This window comes from Anser brachyrhynchus (genome assembly GCF_964034855.1).
Source record: "Anser brachyrhynchus genome assembly, chromosome: 15".
NCBI lineage: Eukaryota > Metazoa > Chordata > Aves > Anseriformes > Anatidae > Anser > Anser brachyrhynchus.
In genome coordinates, this window is record NC_137733.1 from 16,718,441 (window position 1) to 16,745,802 (window position 27,362).

The 27,362-nt window shown below is 53.5% G+C and overlaps 1 protein-coding gene and 1 long non-coding RNA gene across 2 annotated transcripts in view; one reads left to right on the forward strand and one right to left on the reverse strand.

The window, feature by feature from the left end:
- Positions 1-27,362, reverse strand: part of PKD1 (polycystin 1, transient receptor potential channel interacting) — an 88,873-nt gene that overhangs the window by 53,609 nt on the left and 7,902 nt on the right. The window lies entirely within an intron of this gene.
- On the forward strand, positions 1,451-26,260 carry LOC308178349. Its single transcript, XR_013939684.1, has 2 exons — positions 1,451-2,429; positions 2,918-26,260. It is a non-coding gene; the product is annotated as an uncharacterized lncRNA (long non-coding RNA).

Here is a 27,362-nt window from a genome sequence, read left to right on the forward strand (position 1 = left end):
AGGCCCCGGCTGCCCCCACGCTGCCCCTGCTGCAGGAGGAGCCCCCGGGCAGGGCCGCTGACACCAGCCCCGGCGAACAGGGAAGATGCGAGCAGGGGCAGCAGGTCCCAGCTCAGCGCTGCGTTTACACGGCTCGCGGACTGACACTAGATGTCACTGCGCGCCGAGCAGCGCAGAGGGGAAGAGATCCTGCACCGTTAGGTACAGGCCGGAGCCTAATTCCTTCGCTATTTTCTACCCTCGCCATCACGATTTGATGAAGAATCAGCAGAAGGCCTCCCAGCTTTCCGCCTCCCCAGAGCCCCCCGGTGAGGAGCCCCGAAGGGGAGCAGAGCCCCGCTGGTGGCCCCGGGCGAGAGGCCGGGAGCGGCGGCGGTGCCAGCGCCTGCCACCTCCAGCCGCCTGGCTCAGCTCGGCTCCCGCTGCTCCCCCCCCAACTTGTATGGAAAATAATATTACGCCTTCCTGGCATGGGAAAGATGGCTGCGAACCAAAGTAGGTTGCAGAAAAAAAAAAAAAAAAAGGCAGGAAAGAACTACCGACCAATAAAACCCCCGGCACAGGCTGCGGGACGGAGCTCAGCCCCGGTGCCACAAACTGCCACGACTGTGTTTTCCCAGCCCACTGCCAGGCTGGAGGAAATTCGGAGCAGGTTCAAGGCAGAGCCGAAGCCAGCAGCAAACAAAGCTCCCCATTGAAATGCGCAGCACATGCAGACTGCCGCTCTCCCCCACGAGAAGAAAGAAAAACTTGGTTCAGTTGTGCCGGGGGTGGCACTGAGAACGCGCTGTGGTGCCTGGAGGGAGGGCAGCTGTGGGCCGGCCACAACTCCTTGATCCCACCTCAGTTTCCACACCTGCAAAGCGGAGCTGTGTGCTGCCAAAGGAGGCAGGGAGAGCTTGGCCCACCCCTCTGCAGAACCTCTGCAGGCACCAAAAGCCACCGACGACTTCGGTACAGAACAAGAACTGTGTGAAGGATGCCCTGCGGGGAGAGCTCCCTGCGCAGCTCCCCAGACACCCCGGAAAACGCAGCCACATTTAACTTACATAGCGAGCAAGGGAAGTTTTGAGAAAACTTCTTCTGGAAGTAGAATCGGTCATGTGGGGAAGGCGAAGCTGCGGAGACGCGAACATTTGGTAACGAGGGCGTCTGCCCGAACCTTGGGAGCCTGGAGCTCCTTCCCAGCTCCGCTACCAATTCCTGCGCGAGGCTGGGCGAGCCCCTGAACCTCTCTGGAGCCGCGTGTGCCGCAGGGAGGGCGGCAGGGCTAACGGCAGGGCTAGCGGCAGGGCTAACGGCAGGGCTAACGGCAGGGCTAGCGGCAGGGCTAACGGCAGGGCTAGCGGCAGGGCTAACGGCAGGGCTAGCGGCAGGGCTACCAGCAGGGCTAACGGCAGGGCTAGCGGCAGGGCTAACGGCAGGGCTAATGGCAGGGCTAACGGCAGGGCTAGCAGCAGGGCTAACGGCAGGGCTAGCGGCAGGGCTAGCAGCAGGGCTAACGGCAGGGCTAGCGGCAGGGCTAACGGCAGGGCTAGCGGCAGCCCGTCCCACGGACGGAGTGTGAGCAAACATCAGCCACAGACACCGCCACGGACATCTCCTGGACAGGGCCCATCACTTCTGGGGGTACAAATCACACACACAGCCCTCGCGTGCCCTAGAGCAGCCGCCGGCAGGGACCAGCAGCAGCGCTGGGAGCCCCCAGCCCGGCCACTGGCGCTGCGGCAGGCGGGGGGCGGCCGGGGAACAGCGGCTCCACGTCCCCGCGGCAGCCCCGGGCAGCCGGGGTGTTTATTTCTGCAGCGCTGCGGTGGACGGGCTTTTTTTGGTGCACTGCTGTTTTTTTCTTCTTAATTCCACAGAACATATAATGTCGAGCAGAGTATAGCACGCCTCCGCCTGCCAAGCCTGATGTCATGCTCTCATTATGTCATTTGTGGGCCCGCTCACTTCACAAAAAAAAAGGGAGGGAAGGGAAGGGAAGGGGGGCAGTGCTGGCTTGTGCCTTCCCCAGCCCTTTTGGTGCGTGGAGCCCCGCCAGAACAGTAATGGGAAAAGCATCCGCAGACAGGGAGAAGCGTCTGTGCAGAGGGGAGCCTGCGTGCAGGCGGGGGGAGAGCTGCAGCGACTCATTAGCAAAAGAGCTCCAGGCCTGCGAGCCGCAGCAGAGCTGACTGCTGGAGGTAGCGCAGCTCCAGAGGTGCCAGGGAAAGGAGGCAGCTTGGGCATGTTCCTGTTTCCACCCAGAGCCTGCACAGGAGCCTCTGCAGTGTCTGTAAAGGGGCTTACACCAGAGCAGGAGGGATAAAGCATTCTGCCTCCAGCACACCAGGTGTCCACGCACCCCCATCTTGCAATCACAGCAAAAGCTTTTCTTTCTCCCAGCCCATCTTCCCCAGCTGGCCTGGCACTGCAGGATGCACGAGGTGAGTAAACGAAGCCTCTGCAGCACCCTTTGGGGAGAATCGCTTTTTTGCTGTGGGTGTGCAAGGCTGAGCAATCCCCAGCAGCCTCCCTCCACCAGCCAGACTTCCCTGAGCCAGGACAGCCCCCACAGAAAGGGGTTTGCCTCGTGTTTGTGTGACCGAAGTGAAAGTCATGGGACAGGGCCGGGCCCCATTTTGGTCCAAAGACAGAGTTTTAGCAGCTGGAGCAGCTACACAGACTGCAGAACAGCTGTGCCCACGGCATCCAACAGCCGGTGCTGTCTGACCCCTTCCTCAGCCAGCCTGGGCTCTGCAAGAGCCCACAGCAACAAGTCCCCTCGCCCGCACGCTTTACAAGACCCACTGCTTCCTTGGGTTTGTTTAGACCTGTGAGAGATACCACTTCATCGGACGCTGCCCTATTTTCAGCACGGTGAACACCGAATACTTGTTCTTATTTAACTTCTCCACCCCACTCCCGATTCCAGAGGCCTTTCCTGGGCTGCCTCAGTCCCACTTTCCCCAGCACAACTGCCAGGGGAAGGAGCTCCCCTTTCTGCCCTCGGCACACCGCACAGACCTCGCCCAACACCCACCCGGGGGCACCTTCAGGACACGACGGGTGCCCGGGCTCGAGCGCGCGGCACGCGGGCAGGAGAGGCACCGACCGGCGGCAGCAGCAAGCCCCGGCCCAGGGGACACCACAGGTGGCATCAGGGCACCTCCGCTCCCATTTCTAACCCCCCGCTGGGTCACGCTCCCCGCCGAGAGCCAGGCTGCACCGTTCACACCTTGCAGAGGGAAGACAAGTGACGGGGGACACGCGAGACGGCTTCTGGGACACGACAGCCCCGCTCCCTCAGAGCCCTCGGCCAGCTGCTGGCAGCAGCCTGTCCCAGAGGCAGCCCACACGCCAAAACGCTGTCCTAGGTGCCACCACGGCAAGTGCTCTTCTGCCTCCAGGAACAGCAGGCAGCACGGTGCCCCACGCAGCAGCGCTGTGCTGACACCGCCTGACGTACGTAATAGACTTTCCAGAAAAGCGGAGGAAAAACCCTACGTGTTTTTGCACGCTTGAGCCAGGAAAATTATAGGTTTTTGCTGATCTGATTCCTTTTTTTTTTTCCTCGTTTTTGGCTTGCACCTCTCCTAGGAAGCACAGTAGGAGTAGCAGCACTTTGTGCGCAGAGCGAGGAACAGAGATTGATGCCACAGTGGCGAAGGAGATGTGAAAAAGCACGGGCTCACGTGTGCAGAGCGGGGTGCCTGGGGAGGACCTGCAGCCCTGCTTGAGGTGCAGTCCCGAGCGGGGAGCAGCACGCTGGGGCTGGCAGCCGGGGGAGCACCCTCAGCTCCCGAGGCTGTCACAGCACGACGACAATTTATTTGCTCATTTTAAATTTATGAGTTTCAAACGCTGGCCCGAGCATCAGCTCTCTCCGAGGAATTTGCCCCAAAAGATGTTTTCACAAATATTCATCTAAAAAATAAATGTTTTTCTTCCCACAGCAAAATCCTGACTGTTGATAAGGACAAGGCAGGCTGGGACACAGGCGTTTCTGCACTGTTCGTACACGCTGTGCTCTCCCGGGAGAGCTGCACAACGCTCTCACACATGCCCTTGCAAGGCAGATGTGCCCAGAGCAGGTCGGGCTCGGCACCAGGAGCCCCAGGTGTGAGCCCCAGCTCTGCCACAGGCTTGGGGCAGGACCAGGAGCGGGGGGTGCAGGCACTGCCTGCTCCTGCTGCCCCTCCGAGCTCCTTCCCCTCGCAGCCTGCACGGAGCTCTCCTGGAGCACCAGCAGAGCGGACACGCGGATCTGGAGTAGATCCCACTCGTCCTGCTCCGGGCACAGGTTCCCGGAGATCCCGCAGAGGGAGGTGATCTGCAGGGTGCACAGAACGCTCCCCGTGGCTCTCGGCATAACGGGTGAGCTCAGGGGTGAAGCTGGGCACTGCATGTCCGGGTTCCTTTCGGCAGCCAAAAAAAGGGGCTGGGAGAGCCTGTGCTTCCAGCAGCACGGGAGGAGACTGCTCTGAGCCCTGCATGAGACGGAGCCGAGCTGGGGACCCGCCAGGCACGGCTGTGCCGCCGCTCGCCCACGCTCCCTCCTCGCCCTGCGGCTGCGCCCACCCGCGGCACGGGGACCACGCGGGGACGCGGCGCCAGCTGAGCGCACACCGAAGGCACCCGAGCGCCAGGTGGGGGCTGTCTGAGGCACAGCTGGGACCAAAAGAGCAGCTCCTCGCCTCCCGCAGCCAGGCAGCTTCGCTCAGACCTTCCCAAATACGGTTACGAGCAGCAGGAGCGGGGATGAAGGCACTGGAACGAGGGGACGCGTTACCTCCCGGAGCGACGTCGTGCTCTGGCAGGGTGGCTCCCAGGCACTGCCACCCCGCTCCGTCCCGCTCCCCCCGGCCGGGAGGGCTGGGTGGGGGCTTTTCACAGAGGCTCCCAGGAACCGGAGCGCTGCTGTCTGCACAGGGACCCACAGAACGGCTCGTTTTACAGGCTATTTTTAGGCTGTGACTGACTTCATCTCCTCGTTCCCAACGTTTAAACAATGGAGCCGAGCGCAAGGGGGGCACTGGGGAGCCACCGAGGGCCTCCTGCGCTTGTGGGGGTCAGCAGGAGCTCCCACCAGCACCACGGTGGGGTGAGGAGCTGGCTACAGCTCCGGATGGTCGCTGCCACGAGAGGCTTTCCAAGGCGGCTCCACCTTCCGAGCCACCAGCGCCCACAGCTGGCACTGGAAGCGGTTCTCCCACTGCCAAGAGGTGAGCTAAGGTGGCAAAACACAGGGCTCGAGACATCGCGGCAGGAGGTACCCAGCCCTGCTCGGCCTCCGACATCACACTGAAAGATCGGAACAGAGAAGACCGAGTTTGAGAAAGCAGCAACCCAAATATTTAAATAAAGTTAATGTCCATAATTAGTGCTGCACATAAACAAGCTGTCTGCAGCTTCATCCAGCTAAATGTCAGCCCTGCAAATATATGTTTGTTTCATGGAAAGTTTGCACAGAAACCAAAGATCCATCAAAACAAAGCATCTTCCCAGCACACATGGCAGAGCTCAAGAAGACAATGTCAGAAGCCCGCAGCCCAAGTCCAGCCGCCTTCCAAGCAGATGCACACTTCTTCCCCGAAAAAGCCCCACCCCGGGGAGCCCCCCCATTCGGTGGCATCGCAGGCTGACACACCGCTCACAGACCCCACTGCACAACCAGGAGGAGCACAAAGCCACGGAGCAGCACGACGGGGCCTGATGGGGGTTCACGAAGGACTCACAAGGGATTTGGTGGTAACATCACCTACCAGCCAAAGTCGCCTATGCATGCTGGACAAAGCGGACAATCTGGACCCAAAACACTGAGAAACAGATAGGGCAGGACTCGGGGCTGAAAGCTGCTGAGGGACAAGGGTCAGTGTTGCCCTCTACCGATGTCCCCACTGCTCCCTTCTGGCTGTGTGAGCAGCCGGGGCTACACGTAACCCCGCTTCGGACCTGCAACCACCAGAGCAGCACAAAACACGAGGGGGAAGCAGACTAACGTCAAGGTTTTGGGGTGACCTCCTCAGCGGTCATTGCCAAAGGGAGTGCCAGGCACCCAGGGCCTGCTCCGAAGTGCCCCCGGCCCAAACCTCCTGCAGGGCACGGGGCAGCAGCTGCCTGGCGTGCCACCACCCCGCATGCCACCATCCCATATGCCACCATCCCGTGTGCCACCGCCGGCACAGACCCGCCGCCACCCGCCGCAGTGCAGGAGCAGATCCGTCTCTTCCACCGCCAGGAGCGCTGGCCCAGTCGCCAGATCTCTGCAGTCACTTCCCACGGGCGATAACGCTCCCTGAAACGCTTTCCCTTTTGTAGCTGACACTACCAATTGGTTTGACCTTTAGCTAACAGCAATCTGTAACAGACGAGCAAGTTTCCCCAAGTTCCCGGGTGGCTGCTAAAGAAAAACATTTCTGTGTATATTTTAACCGTGTCTGTCAAATGATTTTCACCTCCGACGTGTTTTACCAACACCGTTTCTTCACACCTAGGAGATTCCCTGCCCCGGGCTCTCAGCAGCACCCTTCAGCTGCGAGGGCAGGCTGCCAGCTGCAGGCAGCGGGGATGGGACTGGAGGCACAGCCCGGGCACACACAGCCCGGCCCGGGCCTGGCAGCGCCGCTAGCTGTTGAAGATCAACCTTCAGCAAGGTTCTGCGGCACCACCTGAGCTGCGAGGATGCTGAGCCCCTCACTTATTTTCTTCTTCTCCAGAGAGAAAACACTGGGATTTGGGGCGGTCACATCAGCACTCGCTATGTTTAAAAATAGCCCAAAGTAAATGGTGCTGCTCTGCGAAAACAACAATGCTGAGCACAACCACAGAGCTCACGGCCCGCAGCCTGCGACAGACAGCCACAGACCAGGGGAGCCTGACGAGCAGAGAAGCGCAGCGTGTTCGGGACCGGAGACCTGGCCAAACCACGGCTGCAGCACAGTCCGGTCTGTGTGTTCCTTGCAATCCTGATGCTCTCTCTGCTTTCCGTGGTCTCGTAAGAGAGGGACAGGCTCTCCAGATGTTCTGAAGCCCTGGGACCTACCCAGTGCATGAGCCAGTCTGGGGAAAGACCGGGATGGGACACAAAGCTACCAACCCTTCCCTTCTGGCAGCCTGCTTCTTGAGCTACCGCAGTCACCTAGCTCTGTCCCTCTGGTGCAGCAAAAAAGAGACTCCTGCTGTCTCTCCGAACACAGTCCTTTGGACATGCTCATGGCTGAATTGTTTAGCACATCACTACCTTCAGGCGGTGAGGACACCAGGAAACACAGCCCCTCTACTCCACAGCTCCGGGCTTACACCTCCCTTGGTGGCAGCGCCTTCCACCACGCACCCAGCGAGCACCCGCCCTGCGAGCCCTGGTGTCCAGGAGAAAATCCCATCCCACACACCAGGACACGGTGCCCCTCGCTCCCAGATGCGCGCTCTGACAACTGGCAGCATCCTTGCTCTATTTTTGCGTCCAACGCTCAGCCGCAGCAGAGCTCCGTTTCTTGTTGTCCTCCAGCCTGTGGACAAATACGCTACAGAGGCAGTCAGCAATCAGGCTGAGACCTCGCTGCAACCCAGCTCTTCAGGATGACTCCGTTTATTCTTACATCCTGAAGCCAATATTTAATCCCTTTAATATATGTCATGATTTTTTTCTTTCCAATTCCCGACAAATATATGTTGCATTGAGTCAAATACCTACAGAAGTCATATGTGTATTACATCAACATCATCATCTTCATTTACTCCATCTGTAAACTTACTCAAAAGGCAGACGTTCATGAGATCTATTTTCCACAAGTGAATTTTCCATGTTGATTGCCACTAATTACACTATCCCCTTTAAGTTTTAGCTTATGTCCATGCTGTGCACTGTATTGTTTTGCCTCGGGCTAGAAGATCAGGACAGCAGCCTAATAAACACTTGCACCATCCCATTTACCTTCTGTTAACACTGGCACCGTGTTCATATTGCTCCAGTCCTTGGGAATTTCCCTACTGCCCAAAAATTCCCTAAAAGTGAACATTAATAGCCCATAGGGCTCCTCAGCCAGATCTTTTAAAATTCTTGGATGCAAAATATCTGAACTTGCTAGTTTAAGAAGGTCTAACATTAATAGCAGCTGTTTAACATCCTCTTCAGTTACTGTTGGAGTGGAAAGTATTTCATCATCCTCATATGATACAAATACATCATCTGGCTTTTTTCCAAATAGAAAACAAATATTTACTGAACAGTCCTGCCTTTTCTGTATTTTCATTGATAATTTGACCATGACTATCTACTACCAGACCGGTATCGTTCAATTTCTTTAGTTCCCAATATACTCGAGCAACTCCTTACTGTTCCCAACCTTGTTGGCCACAGGTTTTTCCTTTTATTCTTTTGCTTATCAGTGTTTGATGCGCTCGACCCCTCAGTCCATACTTGTTGCTATCAACATTTCTCTTGTATGCTTTTTTTCCCATAACTGCTGTCATTTATTCTCCAGGCTCCACTTAGTTTTTCTGTGGGGTATAAAGCAAAGGTAGCCCGTCCATTGATAAAAACAGAGGTGCACATCAGGATCAAGGCAGACCCCATTACCAAAATCTACCCAACACCCCAAACTAGGTTCTCTCTAGGGAAGCTATGGGCCCCAAATGACCTCACAACGCTAGAGGCAGGGTTTTGAACAACGCAGCTCAGCACAGTTTAGGACAGCCCAGATACACCACGTGGAGCTGCAGAAAAATAGCACCCGTCCCCGACAGACTGGGTTTCCTGACCTGCAGACAGGAGAAGAGCTGTGCAGGGGGCTCAGGGCCGAGGGAGCAGTCGGTGTGGGGCCGAGGGAGGACTGCAGAGCACCTCCAGCACTCCCAGGTCCCGGGGCAGCCCTGCTCCAGGCACCCCCTGCCGTGGGCACCGCCACCACCACCCCTCGAGGAGAGCCGAGGGCCCGACCTCCCCAGCAGCAGGGCTCTGCAGTAAGGATGACACTGAGAGAAAATGACACGAGCAAAAGAATGAGTGATCTCCCGGATCCTCCTATAAAAACAGGACCAGCCCCATAAGATATTCTTCAGGGATGGCTACAGTCTTAATTGGAAGTCCCAAAAGCCGGGGCTTCCTCTTGCCAGTGGCTGTTCCACGAAAGTGGGATTTCAGCGGTCCCCACACTCCACGCAAACTTTTTTTGTCCAATTAAATCCCAGCTCTCCGTTTTCTCTAGCTCTGGCACCTCTCTCCTTTGTCCTTGGCACGCAAAGCCCTTGGATACCTGCAGGCCGTTAGCACCCAATGTACCAAAGTTTTCATAGCTCTTTCGATCCATCTCCAGCGAACAGCAATATGTGGCACCGAGCAAGAGCCAAGCTGCACGAACAACGTGCACAGCTCCTGCAGGCAGCGGGACCGCTCTGCCCCCAGCGCGCGTCCCCGCAGCCCGGACCGAAGCCTCTGCCATCAGAGCCATCAGCGGGGCTCGGAGCGACATCCCCGGCCCGGGTACGGCTCCGCGGGGCTCTGTGTGTGTGTGTTTGTTTGTGATTTTGTGAATAGGGCTGCCTAGCACGTTGAGTCCTCCCCGTGGGGATGATGTGTTACAGCGGATTGGCTCCCTATTCCCCGAAGGAAACATCTGCACATTCCAGACACATTTTGTAACGGGAGTGAAACCCATCCTTGAAGTGAAATTTTACAGCCTCCACAGCGCAAAATAACGATTGCTGGCAAGAAGCAGTGGAAAAGTAATGTTTAAAATATTATTACAGGGAAGCGGCTGCCAGAGCCTCAAATTAATCACTTGAATGTGTCTTTGGAGCGGAGCGGTGCGTTATGTAACGCTCGGCCACCTCCACCCGCTCCCGGCCCCGCTCCCGCACCCAGGGACCCCGGCGGCTGTCGCGGGGCACCCGCACGCTGCCGGGCCCCATCCTGGCCACCCGCAGGAGCGCTGCCTCCCCGCGAGGTCCCTTCCGCAGATCTGGGCTAGGTCTCAGCCAGCCGCTCTTCCAGGTACCCCATTTCTTCAAGGAACACCCCAGAGAGACGACGAGTAGGGCTTTTCTGATGGTCACCTCTGAAAAGCGCTTGCCACAGCTCTCCACAGCAAAATAAACTTTAGAGGAGCTGGAGGGAGGCTTGGCTGCTCCCCACCACGTGCCTGCAGAGGAATGGTCCTGATCCGGGAGCGGAGCTGTCTCCAAGCTAGTGCTTCTTAAAAAGTCTAGGGCAGCTGGTTATATACATGCTTCGGGCACTGGTTTGCAGCAAGCCTGGGCTGCTCACTGTAGTCCTAAGCCAGGTGAAGGAACGGGGCAGTTATCTGTGCAGCATCCTCTCCCTCACCCAGGCAGTGCAACGATCCGTAACTAACTCGAACAAAATATTATAAAAATGCAACTGACATTCAAAAAAAAAAAAAAAAGCATCTAAATGAAAGCAGGAGCACAAACAGCAGTGGATGCAGACACATCTACGGGGGAGGAAGAAACTAAACGTTTGGCAGTCTGCACCAACAGCAGGAAAAGAAGTGACATGAGTACGGTGAGGGAAACGAGTCCTGTGCTACAGCAATCGGAGAAAAAAGCCTTTAAAGTCCTCAGGAAGTGATACGCATTAAGCAGTAACAAGGGCAAAGCTCTGTGATTTCTGAGGCTGAAGCTACGCTGGCAGGGACACCAGACCAGCATGAGGCATGGGGCAGGCACCAGGATGATCCCAGGTGGCCCCCTGAAAGGCCCAGATGCTGCTGGGCTGCTGTGACCAGGGCCCAGCTGGAGCCCCACCGGGGGGATGCTGAGCCCGGCAGAAGATTTTGGCTCTGCAGATGACAGCTCCTGAAACCTTCATCTCCTCCCTGTGCTTCAGGGTGGGCACCCAACACCGGGGTGACTTCTGAAACGTTGGCCAAGGATTCGGGTTTCTCCTACACCCAAGTGCTGCTGCAGTGTCCAGCAACATCACCTATGGCAGCTGCTAAAGCACATCTCCTTTCCTGTCCCGGTTCACTTCCACACTCCCTAGATTCCTGCGAGTTAAAATATTCTAGGTCTTAAAATAGATAGACAGTCAGATACATACATACATAGACTCAGAGACAGACAAACAGATAGATATTTTGCCCCCAAAGGGATTTTCTTATTCATATCCATTTTATCAACTACAGAAACAAACGAATCTGAGACTGTTGTTTTGAATGTCTAAATATGTACTTCACTAAAAGGTTCAGGCAGGAGTTCTGCAGGAGTTGCTGTGTCTATTTGTTAAATAAAACACATCTGGAGAAACTGCCCAAACATGCAGTTAACATTCTGGTCTGCGGGGCAAATAACAGAGACTTAGAATCAGCTCTAGAGGTTTTATCTATTTAAAGGGCAAAAAAAGCAAAACTGATTAATTAAGCACCCTAAAGCAAACAGAGGCATGCACCCCGAGCAGCAGCAGCATGCCCGGCGGCGGGCAGGCTGCACCTTGGGGTCTCCCTGCGTCACGGCTCCTGCTGAAGCTTTAGGTAACGGCATTTCCACAGCTGCCAGGGAGAAAGGGCTTCCAACCTCCTGCTTCGCTGTAAACATCTCATGCACAAGGGCATGGTAATTCAAAGTCTGGCCCACGAATCCCTAGTGGAACACAAACGTCCAAGGAATTCATTAAACAGCAGCTTTGCTTGCTGTTATGTGCCATAAATCACGGGGCACGATAAAGACCCAAAGCCAGTCTGCTCTGCAACTGCGAAGACAGACAGAAAGACAGACAGAAAGGAGGAGAGGAGGGAAATGGTTTACAGAACGCCCAAGGACAGGCCTTTCCTTAATCCGCGTGTTCCGGTGCTGTTACTGATACGAGCTCTCCCTGTATTTTTTCAAATGTGGTTGTTTGGATTGGAGAGCTCTGCTCTGAACGTTTCTGGAATATGTTCGCTATAGGTCCTCAAACATCTTCCTTCTGAAAACAAAAACCAATTAGAACCCAATATAGATCCACTGGTTCCAGGGCAGAATGGACTTGCATGTTTCTGGCATTATTAATGCGTGTGGTTGGGTTGCTTCCTTTTAGCTTTAGAAAGTCTTCTGTGATGTAGTCGGAATATTTTGACTCCAGAAAACACCGATGTTCAGAGGCCCCAAAGCAGGCACAAAGGGAACTGAGAGCTTGCTTGGGCCTCGGCAGGGACCTGAGGCACAGCTGCCCCCTCCAGAAGATCTTGCAGACAGGTGTGGGACACAATAGTGGATTTGTTTGGAAGAGCTGACAGCTCATGTACTGCCCCGGCAAGAGGGGACACGGCCTGTCCTTAGCACTGCCTCTGCTGCTGGGGCTGCTGAGCGAGGGCTGAGGAGCCTCTGCCGCTCTCCTCATCCTCAGTCATCCTCGGTTCTTGGTTTAGGCACAGGCACAGAGGCTCGAGGAGCTCCTCGAGTGCTCAGGTCGGGCCCATCACCCAGAAGCAACCTGAGGCTCCCATCACCCAGAGGGAATCTGAGGTTTGCTCCGGTTGCTGGCCATACTTTGTGCTTCTTCAGCGAGCAGCCAGGCTGAGTGTGTGCAGACACTGCTGCCAGCGGAGTGGAGGTCCTCAGCAGGACGGACGGTGTGCCAGGCCCGGCTGCCCCTGACGAACATTGCTGGCTCTTTGCTGGACCACCGAGAGCAGGGTTCTGCTCAGTGTCTTCCTGTAAACCCATCCTGCTTTCTGCACTCCCTGCATCGGTACCAGCCAGACTCGGGGTTTTTGTCACACCTCCCTCATCAGAGGAGATGGACTTTTCCCTGCTCAACCCGTCAAAACACTACAATTACAGGGAATTTTAGGACAAGACTTGTCAAGAAGTGATGGGCTGAATTCAGCCTTGACGTCAACAGATGTACCCCAGGGATCCACTCGTTTTCACGCGCTGCGCATTAAGAGACGCCAGCGATTTCTCAGCGTGCAAAGGGCGCAGACGGCACACCGACACGTTAGCAGTGCCACAGCTGAACAACCTGGGCCTCGCGCCGCAGAAAGGAAACGTTTGGATCTCACGGGTTAAACAGGAGTTGCACTTCTAACTCTCTACCCATTCCTTGGAAAATTTAAAGTCTAGATAGGAGAGAGCCAAAACTTTTAACACGATCTCCCTGTGAAGAATAGCTGTCCGCACTTCTGCCAAACATTAACGGCTGATAAATCCACGGTGCGGCCTATCTGGGGGTATGGGGTGGAGACCAAAGAACAGATCCCTGGAAAGAGCTCTGGAAGAATGCTCCAGTCCAGTCATCAGCTTATCCTGGAAAGATGCAGCTGACCTCAAGATAACTTGCTCTTGCACCGCTCCCCTCAGCTCAACTCTCCCCCACGACACGGACTGGCCTCCACCTGCCCGGAGCAACGAAACCAATCTACCTCCGACCTCTGGCTCAGCCAAAGGCCCTCTGGGCTCGCCTCTGCTGGCTTTGACAAAGCTTCTGTGCTGCTTCACTGCAAGACCTCCAGCAAGTGCAACCTCTTCCTACTACCTGCTGCCCAGAAGGGCTCGTGCTGCGCTCCCAGAGCTGGGGCTGCGTCCCACGGCCACCAGCTGCTGAGAGCACGAGGTGCACTCTGCCTTCCCTGGGGAAAGGCACAGAAGGCCCATCCCCTGTCCTGACACATACATTATCCACTTGCGTACCAAGTCCGAAGTGCTCTCAGGTGAGGAACACCCTCTCTGGAGAATCTGTTCCATCGCAGCCCAAGCAGAAATAGGAAATCAGAGCTACAACAGCCGGCAGGAAAGGGGCTCCGAGGTCCAGGCCTGCACCCCAACCACAGCCCACAAACCCAGCCCGCAGCAGGGAGCCCTCTCACTGCCGGAGCACGCCTCGATGGCAGGGACGGACGCTGCAGGGCCACCGGCTGCCGCAGGGCCACCGGCCCCCAGGCAGTGCTCGCACCAGCAAGGGGGGTGCTGCAAGGAGGCCTCCGGCTAGCCGAGCGCACAGCCCTCTTCTCAGCAGGTGCCTGTCTCTGCAGTCTGCTTTGCCGATCAGCTCTGGAAAAGGGATGGATGTCTGTCCCTCGGATTAATCACACAACGGAGACTCGGTTGGTCTGACTTTGTTGTGAGAGAATCACAGAGAGGATAATTCCATTCACTTCAGACCACAGGTCATGTTTGTGGTCTCTTAGAGGTAGGATCACTACTGTGTCTGCTCCTTTCTCCCGCAAGACTGACGCCTATAACCTTTTTTTTTAAATCATCATTATGTGGAATAAACTGCCTAGGGAAAAAAAAATGGCCTTGCAACTCTGGTAATCTTCCTAATGATTTAATACCTGCAAATACTACCGGGAGGTATTCCTTTCCTGATCGCATTAAAAGCTGTCATATTAAACGTCTCACCACACTTCAGCATCCTACTGTGGATTTTTTTTTTTTTTTATTAAACAAAGCCAATTTCTCTGGAGACCGAGTAGGGGTTTATGCTCCCCACCAGCCCCCCTGATCTTTAAAGACTTCTAAATGCCTGCCTGGGGGATTCCAATAAGTCCTGGCACAGTTCCTCCAAATAGTAGCAAAGCTAAACAGGGTATGGCTGTTATTGTAGAGATCACTCACTGCCAGCACAAATACACAGACCGGACCATTCAACCTTTTACAGCGGGAAAGTCACGGACAGTTGATGATTCACAATCAGCATTTTTTCGTCTACTACAGCCACCCTTTTTCTTTAATTACTCTTTCTTTCTGGCAAGCATCCCTTCCCTGCAGTTTTTACGATGCTTTTTGCCCCGATTTCTTAATCACACCAGCAAGAGCAGGCAGGGGACGTCCCAGAGCCCACAGCTGGATTTCTGTTTCTGCCCGACGCGCCGCGTGCCTGAGCCCTGGTGAGAAGTCCCAGGCAGAGCCTGCTGCGGTTCAGCTAGCCGGGGTTATCATCCCCCCACCTACAAGACCAGAACAAGGCCCGTGAAACACTGCTGTCCCCCTCCAGACCTCAGGAGAAGGCTGAAGTGGTTTCATGGCCCATGTTTGTGCTGGCTCTGTGCCCCGGGGTGAACCTCACCGATGGTAGCCTATTCTATGTACTTTTCTTTTTTGCTTTTCATATGCAAAGCCAAGAGACATTTCTTCCCCAGGTCAGTGCCTACATGCACATCCACCTGTAAATCTGTTTAAGGATTGTCTGTTCCCCACCAAGCACTCACTAGGACAGAGCAGGGCTCAGGGTGCCCCCCCAGCTCCCCACCAAAGCAGCCCTCAGAATCCTTGCTTTCAGAATCCTTTCTTCATTATTCAGCTTCAGTCTTCCCCAGTTCAGGTTTCTTCCAGAGTTCCCAGGAGCTGGTCCTCTGACAATTCACCTTGACTACAGGCATTTGCTGCTAACACCCACAGCCAGTGCACATCACACGCTGGTCGGGGCACTCACCGAGAAGGGAGAAGGGGCTAGCAGAGAGCCAGCAGGTGTTGGGCAGATGTCACTGGAGCAGAGACAGGCAAAGAAAAAGAAAAAAGGCACATCCCTTCCCCTTCCTTTTTTTTTTTTACTGTAAACAAACTGATTTTGTTGTTGCTGTTTCATTTTTTGCTGAGTACAACACAACCAAAGCGGCTCCCCTCTCTGGCACAGTGCTGCCCAAAAGGAGACGCTGACAGCGCTGCCTGAAGAGCCTCTGGGGAGCCTGGTGCTTCGCTTCAGGTTCAGACAACTGTCTTGGATTATGTCTCAACTTAATGATTACGTTAAAAACGACTCTACCCTACTCTTATAAGCTGAAGATAAAAAAATAAAATAAAAAATAAAAAACATGAGGGTGATTGTGTAAGAGAGTGTTAGTGGTAAACACAAACTGCCAGTAAATGTGCTTTGTTTAAAATGGAAAGAAGAGCACGAATCCGAGCAACACCAAGCCCCCAAAGTGCTCAGGAAAGGGGCCCTGCACAACGGAGGTGTGAGCTCGCGTTCCTGTGCTGCATGCCGGGCAAAGAGGGTGCCAGCATGTCCTGCTAGCGCCATCGGCTGCCCCTGCCCTACGCGCTGCGGAGACTGGACGGTTACCAAGAGCAGGCTTGGCACAGCAGGACATGTAAATTCAGTCTGATCCCTTCTTAGGCTCCATACGGAGACTCCAGAGGGTTTCGGTAAACATCCTTGGTAATCTTTGGACACCGCAGCAATGTCAAGAAGTATTACATTCATAAATCAGACCTTACATCAGCTCTGCTGGCAGAAAGAACATTCGCCCAGTTCTCAAGGCGCACAGAGCCTCAGACAGCATCATCATTTCTCAGGATTTATGGTAGACACTGAGTTAAGCTGCATCTTTGGTCTTATGTTAAATCACCTCCTTGCCAAGGCTAAAAATTGCTCCATGGTGTAATCACAAACCGAGGCAGAAGAGTGAAATAACAAATTTCATTCCCATATAATAATAACAAGTTACGTTTCCATAGCACCTCTCTGCCTCTCAGATCCAAAAGGACATTACCAACTTAACTCACTGAAACCCACTGCGTGCACAGGGATTATGTCATGCACCACTGAAACGCAGCCGCTGCTATTTCTTGCCGCAATCCAGCACCGAAGCAGAGCCTCAGATGGAAAGAAGAACCACCAGTGCCTTGGGAAAGGGATGCCACGGAGCAAGCCCTGAAACCTCTGTCATCCTGCTGACGTGCCCCTGATCCATCGCCTGCTGTCCGCACACCTGCCGGGGAGTGCTGCTTTCTGCTCACGGGACCAAGCACAGCTCCCTGGGACGATGAGAAATGCCAGAGCCCCCCTGCAGCAGCAGCCAGCAGGGCAGCACCTCTGTGCCGTCCCAACAGGGGCTGTGCACCCCGACGGACGGACAGACGGACAGACAGACTGCCAGGTGCCTTGCGCCTGCCCGGAGAGCAGAGCGGCTCCAGCAGAATGGGAAACTGCAGCCCGGGCACCTGCGGTCAGAAAAGGTCGTGGGTCATGTACTAAAAGACAAAAACAGCCCGTTAGGTGTCCGAGCCACGTTGGGATCACTGCCCAGCCATGCCTACTCAAAGAACAAGAACCTGCACCGAGTGCGCCCCTCTTCCCCTGCAAACAGCAGCTCAGACTTGCTGGAAGCTGTGCTTTAGTCTGTGGTGGGTTCAGGAAGACAGAGACCCCGAGGGTTTTCCAGATAAATAGCCTTTCTTATCCTTTGGAAGCCTGTCAAAGAGCTACTGTTTCCCTCAAAATAAAATAAAATTAGAAGCACGTAGGGACCGTGAGTATCGCAGCGACTGAAGGGGGGTTTCATGCAGGCAGAAGGACCGGGGAGCGTGTGAGGCAGAGCCTCCCAGCCCCGCACACGTCTGATCTCGAGGCAGACTGAGCTGCAGACTGCTTTGCTCCATTTTTCCTCTCCAACATTTTCCACACCCTCCTGCCAAGAAACCTCAGAGAGCTGCCTGCCATGTCTGGCAAACGCTTCCTCCTGCACAGCGCTCCCCGTCAGCACACGCACACGCACACTGCCCCAGGGCTGGCTGCTGAGCACCACTCCGAGGGGCAGCAGGATGCTCACAGAGCTCTGTCCTCACCCCGCACCAGGGCTGGGGCTCCTCTCACATCCCCAGGAAGGAGAGACTCAGGGAGAGCCGGGGAAGACCCCGAAGCATTTTGGGTCCTGCACAGGCAGGCCGGCTCCCCAGCTCCCACAGGGTTTGGAAACCGTGTTAAATCAGAGAGCTCATGCCAAGGTTTACAGCAGATGAAGAGGAAGGCAGCGCGCTGGAAACGAGATAACCGTTACTCGCACATGCTTAGGGCTTGGTTATCAGTGCAAAAAGGGGGTTGTGTCTGTGACACTGTTCCCTTGTATCACACAAAGACAGAGCTCCTGGTCTCAGGTGCCCGAACTCTTCCCAAGGAGAAGGGATGGGGGAACAGAATTTGCTGACCTTTACTAGCGTGACCCAAACCATTCCTTATGGTCAGGCCAACATACTGCTCAGCCTGATGACCAGCAGAGTGGCAAGGCCATCCCTCTCCCACCCCAGCCATCCTCCTGCAGTATTTTCAACTCGTTCCATTCCAGCTGACCTCAAGGGGTTCTCCAGGGAACCCTCTATCAACGGCAGGGCCAAAGAGGAACCACCTTAAAGTTAAAACAGGGCCAACGAGGGCACCCAAAGATGACAAATCCCACAGCTGCCAGGCTCCAGGTTTACGGGTGTTCTTCTGTCCAAGCATTTAGCATTGATTTCATATATTTTTTATTATTACATTCGGAATTGTCAAATCTTATGACACTTTCATGAAGCTACCTGGAGTCCCCATCTCCTACCTTCAGCACAATTTGAGCAAGTGAAAATTTGTATCTGAGATGTCTTGATTTTTTTTCTTTTATTTCCTGCTGTCTGAAATAGGAGGAGCAATAAAATCAAATCCTTGGAAACAAATGACAGTTGTTTAACAGAGTCAAAAAAAAATCCCAGCACCTCCCTAGGCTGCTTGTGCCACAGCTACTACAGCACGGCTGCTCACACAGGTAGAACAGGCTCCAAGTCCGGACTTCCTCACTTTTATGGGTTTAAATTGGATCCCACTAGGTGTTTAAGGCCATTGTTGAACTGCTAACGCATTCTGCAGCATGACTAACACCAACTGGGTTATTTTTCGTTCTTATTTGGCTTATTTTGGCTCCATCTGCCTGTCACAGCAGACAGGAGAAGAGAACAGAGCAGCACAGTACCAGGTGAGTGACAAACACTGCTCTGGATGTGTGCGGAGCACAATAAGAGTTCACCAGCTACTCTGTTACTGAAAAGGTGTAGGGACAAGCGGCTACATTCCCTGATTCAGTGAGCAAAAGGGATGTGCAAATAGGGCTTTCTCTCAGATAAAGGCCAACTGAACTGATGTTGCAGATTAAGACAGAGAGGCAGAAGGAAAAAGATGAAAAACCACAGGGCACCGCCACACAAGTTAAGGGAGCAAGGTGACTACCCAGAAGGCTGGCTCCATCCCTCGGCAAGCAACTGCAGCACCTCTGCTGACTTAGCTGGGCTCTTCTGCGTTTGCACCAATGGTCCTGAGAGCAATGCTTTGCCCTGTGCTTCCAGGAGGTTGAGAAACCTCTTTTTTTTTTTTTTTTTCCTCAGAAAAGCTACTGTCAGACTCTGATCAATGGCACCCAATTAACTAGCCAGAGTCTGGCAGCAGGACAGACAAGCCCGGAAAGCAGGAGGCAGGCTGTGGGTTATCAAGCACCCTGTGGAACCAACGCTTCCCCTTACCAGGAAGAATCTTTCGCAACTGGATGTCTCTGAACTATGGATTTGGGTGATTTCAGAATTCTCCCTCCGCAACCTCTTCCCTCCCTTGCCAGACTGTGGCTTCATCATAAAGGAGGAGGCAAACCGGGTCGGGAACATCACTAATGGCATGGAAAGAAGTGGGAGAGACTTCCCAAGAAATGCAACCACAGAGCTGGTTCCAGGAGCCCCTCCCTGCACAACAGCAGCTCCCAAAGGTCCCTGGAAGCAGCTGGCACGCTCATCCTACCTGGAATCTGAGCAGGATGCTCAAGCACTCCAGCATCCACGGTCACAGAGCTGTCAACCCAGCAGCCACAGGCAAGCTTTTGGACAAGCATACATCTGTACTCTTAGACAAATCTTCCTTAGTTCAACATATCACCAAGTGTGCTTCAAAATGCTCCCTCTGCTCTCCCATTAACTGTCTAATAAGATTCCATGTGGGGAGTCCTGGTAACTTACGGTGAGCAATTACTGCTTGTAGTTTCAGATTGGAAGCAATCAGCTACACAAGCAATCAGTCCACGTCTATTATGTGCACGCACCCCAGGGGCTGGCACAAGCCACTGGACTTGGCATCCAAGGTCTCACAAGCTCTACTGGCACAGGAGAAGTCCGAATCTGTTCTCCTACCTATGTACTTCTTGGTGTGAGTTTACAGTATTCAGCTCAACAACACTGTGATTTTCTTGCTAGGAGCCGGATCAGAATCAGGCTTCAAATGATATTTTTTCACAGGAGTCCTGAGAAGGCATGAAAAAATATTGATAAGATATGTCTGTTTCACATGCGGACATGGTGAAGCTGGCAGAACGGGGAGAACAGAAGAGACCTCTGAAATCAATGAGTTGGAGTAACCTGCCCTTCCCATTTCACACTTCACAGTACTTGAATTTGGTATTACACACAAAATACAGCCTGAATCATCAGGTCCCCTGATTACAGTCACACAGTGTGGGTCCACTCAGCATTCCTGAAGAAGGCAACGGGAGCTGAATCAGGGCTGGGAAGAAGGAAGACAGACCCAGATTCCTGGATCAAAGGCTAGCTCTGTCTAACACAGTAATCAGTTCAGCCTTGGGTTACCTACAGATTAAATATTTACTGCTAAACAGCAGAAATATCATATAATCCATCTGATCACAGGACTAATCCTCTAAAAATGACCCTCAAGATTTTGGCTGCCTCTTTAGCAACCACAAAGACTCTATCAGCCTCACTCGATATCCTAACCAACTTCCATATCGTGTCCCATGGTACATGGCTCTAGATGACCATTTCCCAACCCACTTCAACACAAAAAGGGGACTTGGAAGATGCATTGAGCTGTGCCATTAGAGAAGGGATGGTTTCCTTAAACCTGCCTCCTGAAATCGTGGCATTAAACGATAATCTCTATTTTTTTCCTTCCGTTTTATTTTGCTGATTTTTTTAAATACATTTCCTTTCTAAGAGATACAGATGTCTCTGACATGGGACTTGAGGCTCAAGGCAACATTTGGCCTTTTTTGGTTTATTTTTAATCTCGAGATTTATGAGAGATGGCTGACTCATGTTTTGGCTGGCAAAGCCAGACTCTTCTGAGTAACTGCATCCTAGCTAGTTTATTAAGATAAGTTTTCCCACTTGTGTTGGAGGTGTTGCTGATGCCATTGACTGCTGCAAGAAAAATACAGATCTTTGCCTTGGGTCTCAGGTAGGTGAAAGGCCAGACGTTTCCTTCTTCAATCCCAATTTCTGGCACATGCATCCGAAGAGAAAGGTGCAGATATATCGAGTTTCCCAGCACCGCTCAGCTCTATCAGCTCATTCAAGCATCTCCTCCCACAGGAGAGCTCCACCCTCAGCAAAAAGCAAGAAATCCTACACACACCAGGGCTACTGTGACTTGTTAAGTATGGTTTTGCTTCGCATACCCCAATTTCCTTTCCAGCAACGCACCAAAAAATTACTGAGGAAAGGGTTTGTAGCTAAGGAATTCAGTGAATGATTAACTCCATCCTGCCGATTAACCATTGCTCTCCATTCCCTCATGCCTTGCAGAAACCCCGCTTCCGGGTAGCGAAGCCATGCCAAAATCTGATATCCCGTTGGTTTTGCCTGTAGAGCGGTCAGGTGATGTAGACGGTGCTGGCTTTGAGCTAAAACACATTAAGTGCAGTAATGATTAATCCAGAACCCGGGCACAAACTCATGGTGAACTGTTGTTCCTCCCGTCTGTCACACCAAACTTCTCCAAACGAATCCTGCTTCCTGGAGGTCAGCGCAGAGGAACAGTCCCCACAGAGGCCTGCAGAGGCAGGGCCTCCACGCACACCAGGAACAGGGTCTGGAGCAAGGACAGCTCTCTGCGAGGCAGCAAAAGAACACGGTGACTAGGTGTTGCTCTCCCCACTCCGAACCGAACCACATCTAAGCCATGCTGCGCTGCATTCGGGACTAGGGCAAGACTGACTACAGCTCTCCCAGTCTGAAGATGCTCCAGAGCAGCGGCACCTAGATGTAATCCCGCACTTGCACTGCGAGATCTTCGTGGCAGATCAGCCCCATGTGCACTCGCAAGCCCACGTTTATCGCACTCAGCTGCACCTCAGAAGCTCGGGAGGCTCAGGGCCCGGCTCTGATACACGCTGCTTGTAGGACCTCAAACAAGTCCCTCACTCCCTGTGCGCATAAAGCTTTTACAGCCTTAACCAGCTGTAAAACAGGAAGATTTCCTTTTTCTTTTGCCTCGTCTATTTCTATCACGAGATCCTGAGGATAAAGTCTGTTATTCAGCATGCCTGTGCATGGTACCCAGCACTACAAGGTCCCAGTCCTGTCCATGGCTCACAGTAGTACACATACAAATAACAATTTCCAGAGCTTTGGTTTTTTTCTGCAAGCCCACACATACCATGCAAGGTATCATGCAGCACAGATACAACTGAATCTCTGCATTTTAAATTGAGCTTTACGTACGAATAGATGCCAGCACTGTTGATATGTCAGGAACTTACTCCACCAGCTTCTTCCTCATCATCCAAAGACTGGTAGTAGGTCAGAGGCCTGAAAGCCCTGTTCTGCTGTCAGGACAGAAAGTCTTTGGGCCCAACACAAACAGTCCTGAAGTTCCCACTATAAGACTGGCTGTAAAATTTTACAGGCATCTGCTGAAAGCCACTTACTTCCACAGTCTGTCACCAAAGTCCCTGGCATAAAGTGTGACATGTGAGTAAATGGCTATTGTACGCCCATTGCTAGGGCTGGGTTTCGTCAATTAGTGGTGCTGAGTCCCTGTGCAGCCTCAGCCTGTGCACCAGAATAGACGTCTGCTGAGACTGCTCAACACCAGGACCTCCACAGCGCACTCAGGTCATAGCTAAAGCTGTATATTGAGAGCTGAAATATGTGGACTCCCAGTATCCCAAGACCCAGAAACCTGTCCTTGCAGTATGAGAGTTGGAATATTTCATGTCATGCACACGCTGGCAGCCAAGCAGGGTTTAGGAGCAGCCCTTGCTCAGCACAGCGTGGTGCCCCCGGGAAGGACGGGCAGGACTGACACACTGCTCGGCAGAAGCCAGGACCTGATGCTGCCAAGGCCAAGGCTCTCACCCGCCTGTGGCCTGTGCAGCAACCAGACTCACAAAACACAAGTCACCCACGCTCTTCAGTTCTGTAGATTAATTCAGTAACATCAATCTGACGGGACCGTTCTCACGGCCACACCACACACGCGGCTCTGTGCTGATGCTCTGCCACTCACGGCAAGCTCGCGTGCTCCTCGACAGGCTGTCAGCGCCGCCTGCGCTGCCGCCAGACTGCCCGTGAGACGGGAAGAATTAGGACCCCGAGAACTTAAAAGAAACAAGTGTAGTAGTTGAGCTGCTGCCAGGAGATCTGGGACCTATCCCTGCCACAGGCCTGTATCTCATCTGAACAGTAAGCTCAAGGCTCCTGCTGGGGGCTTTTATTCCTCTAGATTCAATGAAAAAAAAAAAAATGCTGCTGTTGAAATGTGTTTCACATTGTAAAAGACAACCCCCCTCCCTCTGGAAGGCCACACTCCAGGCTGCAGTGGCAGCAGCGCGGCCGAAACACGGCTGTTAGTGCCCTCCAGTCAGTTTGATTAGGCAGAGGATCAAGGCTCCTCGCACTCCCAGTAGGAATACTGAAGCGCACCCCTAAGGAGGTGGAAAGGGGCAGTCTCCTCTCCCTGTAATCAGCCATCATTAAACAAACAACCAACAGCAGGGATCCCACAGTACGCGCCACAGCCAAGAGCTACCGATTGCCGGATCCCAGACCCACACGGTGGCGGCAGGCCCAGCTCTGCAGCCCGAGGCTGGCAGCCGGCTCGGCCCCATGGGATGCCCAGCCCCAAAAACACGGCTCGCAGCACCCCTTCCCTGCGGCCGAGCCCTGCCTCATGGTGAGGTGTGCACAGCCTGGGGACCTGCACGCCCAGCAGGCGCCAGCTGCTCGTGGAGCCGACAGAGACCACAGCGGCACAAAGCAGGAAAGGAGGCGGACACGTGGAGGTCTGCCCCAGCCCAGACAGACCTCACATCTCCTGAGGCCCGCCTGTGAGACCACATCGCTGCCAGCCACCTGCAGTGCCACGATGGGCCCAGCGGTGGCTGCGAGAGGCTGAGTGCCCCAGACCTGCTGCCTGAAGGCACCCAGGAGGGCTGCCCGGGGCCAAGGAGCAGGGCTGGACCGTTAACACCACAGAGACCTGCCCGCAGCGGCACACGGGGACAGCACGACAGAGCCAGAGCTGCCTCACGGCTGCGTAAGATGGCCGCTGGCGCGACAAAATGGCACCCGGCCGAGGTAAAATGGTGCCAGGCCAAGGCAGGGTGCCCTGGAGCAGCACCGCAGGCCGAGCCCAGGCCTTGCTCCCCGCAGAGGGCAGCGAGGATCACAAATGTGGTCAAAAGCCTGCCGGTGGACACAGGCCGTCCTGTCCCAGCAGCATGGCTCTGGCCTTGTGCAGTCCCATCTGCAACTGCAGCCTGGGGCTGCACGGCTCCTCTCCTCGGGCTGCTCCTGGTGAGGAAATCAGCCCTGTCCCCACGTCCTTCCCATGAGTAGCCCGCAGCCACGTTCTTCTTGGGAGCTGGCACCCTGGAGCCAGCACAGACTTCGTATTTGGGGCTGGGATGTCTGTTTGGGAAACTGATGGCACTGCCTTGAAGCTAAAATAAAACTGGGCAGCAAACCAGACTCTTCTCTTTTCAGATGCGTTCAAAAGGAAAATGATGGCTATAGCAGCACAGCGGGATCCAGCTGGCTCCAATACCTGCCGCACCGTACGCGCCAGCGGAGCTGGTGTGCTTCGTTTGGGGGATGATGGCAGGGCGGTGATGAGGCAAGAGGGCAGGAGCAAGATCACAAATAAACCACCAAAATGAGCAAAAGCCTGTGTTTTGCTGCCCTGCCCTGTACCTTGCTCGGACTGCAGAATCAGCATCCCGAGAGTTGGTACAGGACATTGCTTCGCTGCCTTCTCACAAGGATGGCAGAGCACCAAGCAGTAGGAATTAGAAATCCAGGGCATCTATCCAGCAGCCACACATTTAAGCCTTCCACAAGCACTTAATTCCCATAAATAACCACTACAATACTCCCATGAGGCAAGGACGCATCAGCCCCATTGCTCAGACAGGGGAGACTGAGTGCAGCCGAGTCAATGGCAGCCCAGCCCACGCAACCAGGGTCAGAATTGAAAACAAAAGCAAGAAGTCCTGCTTTCCCCTGTGTTCCAGCTGTTAGACAACACTGCCCCCAGTAGCTCGGCTCTCTTCCCAAACTAAGGTATGCACTTCAATTCCCTGATTGTGAAGGGGAGAAGGACAGAAGGAGAAACAAATCATGGCCTTAAGCGTGCTGTACACAGCCTCCAGGGCTGCTGCAGAACTTAGCAATTTCAGGAGTTGCCTGGCAAGCCAATGCACAAAACACTGGCTCCACTTTCATTTCCCCTCTCCTTAGGAGAGGACGGGAGTTGTCAGTGGGCACAAGGACAAAAAGGCCTCCATGTTGTTGATCACACCAACCACCAGCAAGAGGAGAGGATTTGGGGTAGGGCTGCAGGCCCTCAAAAGATCCAGGGCAGTCCGATGACTTGTGAAATGTCTTTCCCAAGTAGCTAGAGAGTTTTGTGTCCTGTGGGAGTGGGGGTGTTGGAGATTATTTTTCAAATGTAGTTTCCTCTCCCAATTCTCTCCAAAGTTACGGGATCATGCTACGGACTTGGAGTTGTCAATCCAAAGGAAGCCAGAATGTAGCAGTGGGCCTTGCTGGCTTGTTTTACAGATCTGATAGCTAGCTGTTATTAACCTTTTAAATGCTGCAAATTCTAAATCATGTTGGAGGGCGATCCTCCAACCCGGCTGGCTGCATAACATGGGTCACTGCACTCAGCGCAAAAAAAAAATCCAATACAACTTAAATTGTTGGTTGTATCAGATGCAATCTGCGAGTGTGATCAGAAACTAAACTGTCCAAGGACAGTGACATTACTACCCTTACAGTTTATTCTCTTGCAAGCACTGGAAAGGCAGAAAGCTTTTCAAGAAATTACTTACTGCTGGATGCAATGACTGAAAGCAGGGGCAGCTGCAAGGGCCAAGGGCCTCAGAGTTCAGGCTCTGACTGTCATGCTACTGAAGTTGTTTTGTCTTGTATGAAGTAAAAAATCAAGAACTAATGATGCTGTTGGCACTCCCTGTAAAAAATGGGGTGTGTCTTCTTTCTAAATTAAAACTTGGGAATTGTATTCTGTCGGTCTAGCAGAGCCTCAAGTACCACCCAAGCTTTGTTTCCATGGTCCTGTCCTAGTATGTTCTGTGCCCTACAACAGCTTTATTGCACAAAGCGGCAGCATTTTTTTGTCTTTTTCTTAAGGAAAGCCTTTGCTTACTGCTGGTGTGAACCCAATGCACCGCTTATATTAGCTACAGCGAATTTTCTTAATGCAACTGAAAGACTAACAAAGTCTGTCGGCCCTTTCTAGCTTTTGTCTTAGTACCTTCGTTTTCTCTTCACTCACTTTTTTAAAGACTTCTGATACAAATTTTGTACTGATCTATGCAATCAAGGGTTGCAAATCTAGACAAAGTTCAGGACATAAAGCCAATGACTTCATGTTTTCCCTCTGTTGGAGTAAAATAATGTTCCCACACTCTGATAGAAACCTTTGATCTGCACAGATTTAATTCATTACTTATGAATCTCTGGCCAATGTCACTGCTCATTTCAGTGGCTCTCTACTTGCAGTCACCTCTTGTGTATGGGAGGACATAGGGACCTTCCCCCATGCCCCCCCCCCTTTTTTTTTTAAATATTGTGGTGAAACAGCTGAGAAGGGATCCTGACTAACAGATTCACAAACTTGTTGCTTATGTAACAGTTCTCTTCTAGAAAATCACCAAGGTAGCAATAATGAGCTGTCCTCTAAAACTGCTTCGCAGAGGGCTGGTCAGGAGCCAAGATATTTTTCCAATGGAAGCTCTACTCCCAGGGAATCACCCTGCTTGAACAATCCGCAGTCCTTGGTCAAGACCTGTCTCTTCACTACGTCTGCACAGTGCCTAACCTATGAGATCCCCGAAGTGGTCCAGCGATACAAAATAATAAAGGTGCCAGTTGATTGCTCTTTCCATATCCAAACTTCCCCTTCTGAAACTCACTCTTTCCAGAAGGCTTTCCAACTCTTTCCATCTGGGGTGAAACACAACTCTGCCGAGGGCCAGCTCCACGCCGCAGGCAGCACGCTACGCTCACTGCGCTGCCGCAGGCGGAGCGAGGACCCTTTCACGACGCCTTCCCAACGCTCCTGTGCAAGGATCTGTCTGTGGATGACGAGACACTGTCCCCAAATCCCTGTCCTCCTCCTTCCGACGAAGAAAGCCAGCTTACGCAGAGGTGTCTGAGGGAGTGAAGAGCACAGCTATGTGCAGCGGATGTGGCTGCAACACTTGTCTTGGAGACTCTCTACTCTGCATCTCACTGAGGTTTCTGACTGTTCCCATAGCTCTAAGCCCCGGGAGAGGAAATGCTGCACACATGCTCTGTGCTGGGAGCACGCATTGCAGGATGGGGCCCACAATTATCATTTTATCTCTCCATGGACAACTTGGCACTGGCTGAAGAGCCCGGCT